This window comes from Pituophis catenifer, unplaced genomic scaffold, assembly GCF_029215685.1.
Source record: "Pituophis catenifer annectens isolate HBS135680 unplaced genomic scaffold, rPitCat1.0.hap2 SCAF_3, whole genome shotgun sequence".
Classification (NCBI taxonomy): domain Eukaryota; kingdom Metazoa; phylum Chordata; class Lepidosauria; order Squamata; family Colubridae; genus Pituophis; species Pituophis catenifer.
Genome location: NW_027256883.1, coordinates 206444351 through 206453670, shown reverse-complemented (window position 1 = coordinate 206453670; position 9320 = coordinate 206444351). Strand labels below are relative to the sequence as shown.

Here is a 9320-nt window from a genome sequence, read left to right as displayed (position 1 = left end):
GAAGTTCCCGACGCGAACTTTACTTTGGGAAATCTCTGGAAATGCTCTGGGGGGGGGGAGAGGGGAGGAGAGGAGAGGGGGCGTGCTGATTGGCAACCAGTCCTAATGAGTAACCGAGGAACTTTTTTTACTCACCTATTCCTGACTCTTGGGGGAAGGGGGGAGGCAGGGAGAAGAGGAGAGAGAGAGACAGACAGACAGACAGACAGACAGATAGAAAGAAAGAAAGATTGCCATCCATCCTACAAATGAAAAATAAATTGTAATTCCTCCCCTCCCTCGCCAGGTATCGCTCCCCCCCCCTTTCCTCCCCCCCCCAACTCTCCCCTGGACGGTCTGGCTCACCGGGGGAGGGGGGGAAGGTCACGTGACGCGGCCCCACCGCCAGCTGTAAAGGGGCCGAGCCGCCGATGAAGGCATCACTCGAAGGCCGAGATTAGGAGAGAGCGGAGCTGGAGGCGCGTTCGCTGGGCGCAGCTGAGATAACAGCCCCGACGGCCGCCTCCGCCTGGCCGGAGATCCCTTCAAAAGCCTTTTCGGGGAGAGAGAGAGAGAGAGAGAGAGGGAGGGAGGGGGAAACGTCGGCTGCTCCTGCCCGATTTTCTTCTTCGCCCCCTCCCATTTTTTTTTTTAAATATTCATTTAATTATTTTTATTTTTATTTTTGCACCTTTCGGATTGCGTTCTTCCTTCCCCTTTGTGGCAACTAGGATTATTTTTTTTGCCTTGACCTGCTTTCCCACGTCATGCGAGTTTTTCCTCCGGATTTGTAATAACGTGAGTACTGTCCTCTAAACACCCCCCCCCGCTTCCCCCCCTTATTTAAACCCTCCTTCCCTCTGTAGCCAACTTATCTCGCGTCTTCGGCTGGGCTTATCTTAGCAGATAGTGTCGCACTTGGAGAAGCCAGAGAAGAGGAGGAAGGGGGGGCAGCGAGAAAGAGAGGGAGAGAGGAACAGAGAGAGAGAAACGGAGAGAGACTTCAGGCTTTGCAATTATTGATAAACCGAGCGGGTGATTTACGGCTCTGCTGATTAAATCCCCCATCCCCATTCCCTTTTAAAGGCCCAGTCTTCTGAAACTAGCGTTCTTTCCCTTGGACGAGTTGGGAAAATGAGTGTTTCATTTATTCATTTATTCGTCTTTCCTCTCTTCCCTCCTCTTGACTTTTATGGAAAAGTTTTCATCTGGCTTTAGTCTGGGAGATTTCTCTCCCTTCTCCTCTCCCCTTCCTTCTCGAAAAGATCTCGAAAAAAGAAAAACAGCCCTGACCCTTTCCCGTCTTTTTATACTTCTGTTGTCTTTGCCACCCGTAAAAGAAAACAAAACTCTTCCACTGGCGCTCCACGCTGCCTTCATTTTTTTTTTAAACTCCCGAGCAAAGCGTGTTTTCAGCCGCAAAAACGAGCCTCTGCTTTTCAGAAACCCAACGTCACCAAACGGCTGCGGGAGACATCATTACGGATCGCGCTTGCTTTTCCTTCCTTCCTTCCTTCCTTCCTTCCTTCCTTCCTTCCTTTATTTGCCCCCACTCCACCAAAAAATAATAATAATAAAAATTCCTACCGACCCATTAGAGTCCAATTTACGCGGGGCCTCAATGAAATCAAACTCTTTTTTAAGTTGGTTCTAAGACGGCTGGAAATGAGAATACTGGGAATATTTTAATTTTAATTTTTTTTTCATTTTTCATTTTTATTTAGTTACATTTCCCAGGAACTAAAATTGAAGCAAAGCAGCCGTTAATTGATTTTTTTTTTTAAACGAAGTAGTTCCGCTGGACATCAAGGGAAATTGTACTTCCTGCTAATCCGGCTGCTTTGAGCTGCGCTTTTATTTCGTTATTTATTTATTTTTTCACTTGGGAAGAAAAAGCCGAGCCTTCGGGTTTAACTCGCAGCCGATTGAGGCCTGCGCTTCTTGGTGTGGAGTAGGGGAATAAAGAATTCCGACCACGATGGATTTAATTCCAGCGACTGTTGTGGTTCGTTTTATTTATTTTACTCCCTTTCCAAGAAGTCTCTGCCCGAACCGAATTCTGCTTTGCTTGCGAATCTGTGCTTCATTCCTTCATTTCTTCTTCTGCGATCATCCTCATAACGCGCGCGCACCAAAAAAAAAAAAAAAAAATGGGGGGGTCGCACCCCTGAAATCCCCTTCGATTTATTCCTTTTCATTTCTTCTCCCCGACAGATCCGATCCGAGCATTATTAATTTTTTTTTTAATCGCTGGTTTAAATATGGCTCGACTTCTATACTCCTTTCTTTTTCCCTCGGAACAATAATCCGAGTTAAAAACTCTGTGGGGAAAAAAGGGGGGCGCTTCGTTGGGCTGCCCGCGATGGGGTTGTTTTGTTTTTTTCCCCTTTCCCAACGAAAGAAAACATTTTATACTTTTAATAACCTACAACCTCGTTGGAGGGAAAGAAATAAAAAAGAGAGAGAGAGAAGAGATTTGCGTTCCGATTTCCATCCGTGAAAAAGGGGGTAATGACGATCAGAGTTCATTGTGGAATATAGATTCATTTGTTTCGAAATAGTTTTGAATTTACGTTTGTGGATTTTAATTTTTTCCCCTCCTTCTGCGGAAGCAGCTTTGGATCTGGTCTTTTGCGAGGCGCATTTTGCGCCCGGAGAAGTGAACTATATAATACGACGAGGCCCGTCTTCCAACCCGACTTTTCTCAAAACAAACTCGGGAGGGAGGAGGCATCTTTCGGTCTCTGTTCTCAAGCAAAGATTGAGAGGAGAATTAAAGGGGTCCTTTTTGTGTGTGTCTCTCCGGTATTCCAGGAACCCCAGATTCGCTGCTTCCTCTTTATGGGGCCTTGATTTCCCACAGGCTCGCTGCGAGGGGTGGTGGTGGTAAGGGAGAGGGATCCAGAGCCCTCAACCTTGAAAAGGGCTTTGATGAAACAAGCCATGATTAGATTTAAAACACGGATAACCTTGTTGCTGGAGCACTGCTGTTCTTGTTTCTCGCAGGGTCTCCTTCTTTTTAATCTATTCTCCCTACCAGAGGCCGAATTTGGACACGGAGTGGTTTGTTGTTTTTAAAAAGGATTTTAATAGTGGGAGATTAAAAATGGATTGAGATTCTGAGGTCAATTTAAGAGATGGGGGGGTGGGGGTGTTCTGGGATCTATCCTGAGATTTTTAGTTGCGATCCAATCAGGAAAGGCATGCGTTTTTGGCACCAGTTGGGAACTGTCCATCCCAATGAAAATGGTGTCTTTGCCTGCACAAAAAAATAATCTGAGTAGTGTTGGAAGGGCGGAAGTTAACAATATTAGAATTTCAACGGTGTTTCTAAGGCAAGGTTGGATCTAGGAGTCTAGGTGAACTTCAAGTTTCGATTTAAAGGAGTTTGTTTTTTTTTTTTAAATTATCCTTTGCAGCCAGAAACCCACTTCAGTACGATACAAAGTCAATCTTTCTGAGGTCTGTGTTCCTATGGTAAGCAAGAGTTAATTATCTTAGGCTGGCTTATAACCCGTTTTAAATCTAGGTTTATCTGCACTAGATAGATACGTTGACCTGCACTGGTTGAAATGGCCATTATTAGTGCGATACAGACTAATCTATTCTCAAGAAGGGCCACTTCTCTCTTTAATTGACAGGGTTCCATCCATAGTAATTCTGATTGTATTTTCACAGCGTCCATTCAGGAGATTGGCTTCTCTTGAAGATGTTAAACATAATCTGTTTTTGGATCTGTTTTGTACTGAGATGAGGAACCACAAGGAATCACACACACACACACACACACACAACCTTGTAGGCTGGACTAGAAACTTGAAAAGGCCAAGGACAAACTGCTTCCAATATGCAGCCACGGAAAAAAAAACACCCAACACATCTCCATCTCACCTCAATTATCCAGATCATGGTTGTCTCAAAGGTGCTTTTTCCAAAAGGCAACTGAACTTCCTTTGTTTTTCCTTTGAAAGCATTCCTCTTTTTCATCCCAAGAAGCTGAATGAGCCGAAGAAGCTTCTTGGATGAGAAGCGAAATGTTTTCAAAGGGGGGGGGGAAAGAGAGAGATCCAGTTGTTTGGGGGAAACACCTTTGGGTCTCACCTGAGTGGTTTTCTTTGGCTGCATTATGGAAAGAGATTGTCTTGGCCTTTTCACCTTTTTTCCTCTTTTGCACAGTTGAGGTGAGCTATGTTGCAAAGCCTTAAAAGGGTTCCATGTTCAACAAGGCCTGAAGAATTGCTAACCATGTTGCTATTGTTAGTTGCAAAGTCATGTCCGACCCATTTCTCCAGGCCTTCCTGTCCTCTACCTCTACCATCCAACTGCTTTAGTGACTCCATCCAGCCACCTCGTTCTCTGTCGTCCCCTTCTTCTTTTGCCCTCAATCTTTCCCAGCATTAGGCTCTTCTCTTCTCCAGTGAGTCCTTCTTTCTCATTAGGTGGCCAAAATATTTGAGCTTCATCTTCAGGATCTGGCCTTCCAGATCCTTTTGAACCATATTAATGAGTTGTTGTTTTTTTTAAATTTGATTTATATGCTGCCCTTCTCCAGAGACTCAGGGCGGCTTACAATGCGTTAAGCAATAGCCTTCATCCTTTTGTATATTTATACAAAGTCAGCTTATTGCCCCCACAAACTGGGTCCTCAATTTACCTACCTTAGAAAGGATAGAAGGCTGAGTCAACCTTGAGCCTGGGGAGATTCGAACTTACAGTAATTGCAGACAGCTGGTGTTAATCACAATGCTATCAGTCTGCTGAGCCACCAGGCCCCAGTTGATGGTTGAATGAGAAGGACAAACCCAGATGTTGACTAAAGAAGAGAAGGTTGCTTGGTCTTGGCAAAGCTTTGTGGTCCTGATTGGGATAACAGAATTGGAAGGGACCTTAATGGAAGGGACCTTAAGGTCATCTCAATTAAGGAAGCTTTTTTTCCTCTCCTAAAATCCTAAAAGGGAAAACAACCCTGACTGTCCTTTGGAAGGACAGATAGTGAAGGTGCAGCTCAAATACATTGGCCACCAAATGAGGACTCTGGAGTTGGAGAAGGCCCTGATGTTGGGGAAGATGGAAGGCAAAAGGAGAAAGGGAGGGCAGAGAAAGAGATGGTTAGATAAGGTCATCCATACAATTGGCATGCATTTGGGCAGACTCCAAAAAGCAATGGAGGGGGTGGGGTGGGGAGAGGCTGGCATGCTATGGTCCATGGGGTCACGACTTAACTCCTGATCAACAAAAACTTTGATTCCTGTCCTTTAACTCTTAGCAAACTTGCTACCACTGCCTAAAACTTTGTGTATTTGAGCTGTGTATCTTCACAGTAGCAGATCCTTTAGTCTGTAATGGCATCTCATCCACGACCTTTCCCTCTCTCTCTCTTTCTCTCTCTCTCTCTGTCAGACTTGACGCCGTGAGCCTGGCCAAGCCAGGAAGAAAATGCTACAAACAGCAGTTGGCCGGCATAGGGAAACTCAAGTTTCCCTATGCCGGCCGCTACGTGACCGACCGCCTCGGATAACAATCACCCCCACCACCAATGTGTCTGTGAGTCCCCAACCACCCCCCAACCAACCCCCACAGTTCTTTATTTTTGATAGTTGTCAATCAGGGCTTCGTATGTGCCGATATTGGTTGTATTGTCGAGAAGTGGTCTCGACAGGCGGCTCCCCCTACCAAGGGTGCTCCTGGAAGATATAAAGGAACATGTTAACAACCTGTTAGGGCACTATAACCCCCACCCTAAGGACCCGGTTTTTGTGGATAGCGTCTATGAAATCGTTTAAGCAGGCGATGGGCGTGTACATCCCTAGCCCCCACCCAGGATGCTTCTTCAAATGGGTACCCCTTCCATTTTATCAGATATTGTACATTACCCCTACGGACCCGAGAGTCTAACACATCTTCTATTTCATAATGGTCCCCCTCTACAGGGCCTGGTTTTTCTAACTGTTCCCGGACACAGTCCGCTGGTTTTAATAAACTGCTATGGAACACCGGATGAACCTTACCTAGTAACGATGGTAACTGTAGCTCTACAGTTACTGGATTGATTATCTTTCGTACAGGGAAAGGTCCTATATACTTAGGTCCTAGTTTTCGACTAGGAGTCTTTAATTTTAGATATTTTGTAGAGAGATAGACACGATCTCCTACAGCAAATTGTTTGTGATCTGCTCTTTTTCTATCGGCCTGCGCTTTGTATGAATCGGTTGCCTTGACTAAAGCTTCTTTGATTTTTGGCCATTGGTTTCCGATACGAGTAGCCCACGTATCAGGAGACACCTTTTCTTGATCATGTAAATCCAATTCAGGGATGGCAGGAAACTCTTTCCCTGACACAACTTGGAAGGGGGTGCTTCCTGTACTACTATGGACTGCGTTATTATACGCTATCTCAGCGAACGGTAGCAAGTCTGACCAATCAGACTGTTGATACGACACGTAACAACGTAAGTACCGCTCTACCATGGCGTTAGCCCTTTCGGCAGCTCCGTTGGTGCTTGGATGAAAGCCTGAACTCAGTCCTTGCGATGACCCTATCATCTGAATGAATTCTCGCCAGAACTTAGCGGTGAATTGAACACCCCTGTCAGAAATGATACGGCGGGGTGCTCCATGTAACCGATATATATGCCAAATGAACATCCTCGCCAACCTCCGAGCTGATGGCAAGCCGTGACATGGTATAAAATGGGCCTGCTTAGAAAAAAGATCAATTACGGTCCATATTACAGTATTCCCATTGCTTTCCGGAAGGTCGACAATGAAATCCATTCCAATCTCATCCCAGGGCCTTGTGGGTTCCGCTACAGTCTGTAAAAGGCCGAGGGGCTTTCCTGGCCGTGGTTTTGCCACGGCACAGCCTTTGCAGCTGTGGACATATTGCTCGATTTCTTTCCTCAAGCGTGGCCACCAAAATTGTCGTCGTACTAGGTGTAATGTTTTGAGGAAGCCAAAATGGCCGGCCGTTTTAGCATCGTGACATTTCTTCAATACGGCTTGACGTAAAGACTCGGGAACGTATAATTTATCCCCTACCCAGGCAAAGCCGTTACGACGTGTCACCATATTCTCGTGGTTTAACAACCAATCATCGGTAGCTAGTGCTCGTTGTAACTCTTCCTTCCACTTGGTAGACGGTTCATCGTGTGATGTCCGGCCCACCTGTTGCTTTCCTGGCATCATCGCTTGCACTACATCTTCCCGTTTACTAGCAAATTGTGGTAACCGTGAGAGAGCATCAGCCAAAAAGTTCTTCCCACCCGGCACATATTTTAAATCGAAATTGAAACGCTGGAAATACTGGGCCCATCGTACCTGTTTAGGGGACAGTCGTCTGGGGTTTTGAAGAGCTTCTAAATTTTTGTGGTCTGTCCACACTTCAAACCTGATACCGCTACCTTCCAACAAATGTCGCCACGTAAGCAATGCCCACCGTACTGCGAAAGCCTCTTTTTCCCAAATGGCCCAGCGTCGCTCAGTGACGGTGAACTTACGAGACGTATAAGCGCATGGGTATAGCGTTCCTTTAGGGTCTTTTTGTAATAAGACCGCACCGACAGCCACATCGCTGGCATCTGCTTGTACAACGAACGGTAATGCAGGGTTGGGATGTCGCAAAATAGGAGCTTGTGAAAACATGGTCTTCAATCCCTCAAAAGCCGTTTGACATTCCGTGGTCCAGAGTAATGTTTGTCCCGGCCTTGCCCTTACACCTGTATTTTTCGTGCGTAGCAATTCAGTTAATGGGAGAGCTATATGAGCAAAGGCAGGTATAAACTGACGGTAGAAATTGGCGAAACCCAGAAAGCTCTGTAATTGTCTTCGCGTCTTCGGCGCCTGCCATTCTAATATTGTATTTACTTTTTTCGGGTCCATTCCTATCCCAGCCTCGGATATTCGATACCCCAGGTAGTCCAGCTCTGTGCGATGGAATTCGCACTTTGACAGTTTTACAAAAAGTTTTGCACGCAGCAATTTGGACAACACCTGTCTTACCAGAGATATATGTTCATCCATTGTCTCGGTATAAATCAGGATATCGTCTAGGTAGACTAGCACACCCCGGTATAAATACTCATGCAAAACTTCATTTATCACCTGCATAAAGACGGCTGGAGCGCCCTGTAAGCCAAAAGGCATCACGCGAAACTTATAGCTTCCTAAGGGACAATTAAAGGTGGTTTTCCACTCATCACCCGCCTTTATTCGCACTCTATAATAGGCTTCTCTGAGATCCAGTTTTGTGAACACTTTCCCAGTCGCCAAGGTAGACAGTAAATCTTTCATTAGAGGTAGTGGATATAAATGCTCGACGCACACAGCGTTTAATCCCCGAAAGTCCACACACAAGCGTAAGCCTCCATCTTTCTTTTCCCGGAATAACACAGGAGCGGCCATATGTGAACGACTCGGCTGTATAAAGCCCCTCGCTAAATTCTTATCAATGTATCGCCTGAGCTCCTCCAACTCCGCTTTGGTCATGGCGTACATACGTGGCTTGGGTAGCTGAACACCTGGTTTTAACTCTATGGCACAATCGGTGGCTCTATGAGGGGGTAACACCTCACATTCTTCCTCTTTAAACACATCTGCTAAATCCTCATAGACATCAGGGTAACCTGAGTGGGGAGGGTTGTTGGAATCGTCACACTGCACCCCTGCCTGGTCCCCATGGCATTCCGGCTCTGGTTCCGGGCCAACACCTAGGCGGAGCCGTCTGAAACCTCCCTCCCACCATATTCTAGGTCTCCACTTATCCAGCCACGCCAACCCTAGTATGACGGGCTCAACCATGGCATCCACTACCACAAAACGGATAGTTTCCCAATGCTCCCCTATTTCTAGTCTCACTAACTCAGTTACCCGGGTCGCTGGTTTACCACCTAGAAGGGATCCATCCATCTGTTCAAACCTAATGGATTTTTGTAACTTCAATGTTCGTAATCCCAGTTCTTTTGCCACTGCCTCCCGGATGAGACATCGGGTACAGCCCGAATCTATCAGGGCGTGTTGCTGAACTACCCTCAATGTTTGGGGATGCCGTAACACGATAGGGATTACGAAGGGGTGTATCGGGTCACTCACCATAGGATCCGCTGGGGCGTCATCTCCACTGCTTTCAGACGCTACCTGGGGCCCCTCACGTTCAGCAGGTGTCTCAAGCTCCAGCCGCGGTCCTCGAGCCGCCGTCGGCGTCGTTGCTCTGGACCAGTCTGACGAAGACCGGGCTCTCTCGCGACCTCTGCCAACCGATGGTGGAACCCGGGATGTGGTAGATGAGACGGCTGGAGCAGGACAGTCAGCTGCTCGATGCCCTAGCTGATTACAGCGAAAGCAAC

The 9320-nt window shown here is 46.6% G+C and overlaps 1 protein-coding gene across 4 annotated transcripts in view; it reads left to right on the top strand.

Annotated features, from left to right (window-relative positions):
* The first annotated feature begins 467 nt into the window (after window positions 1–467).
* The window catches only part of GATA5 (GATA binding protein 5), a 61994-nt gene continuing 53141 nt past the window's right edge, over window positions 468–9320 (top strand). For all 4 annotated transcript variants that reach the window (XM_070940120.1, XM_070940121.1, XM_070940118.1 and 1 more), the window contains exon 1: window positions 468–777. The gene's annotated coding sequence lies outside the window, so the exon portion shown is untranslated. The remainder of the gene's footprint in view (window positions 778–9320) is intronic.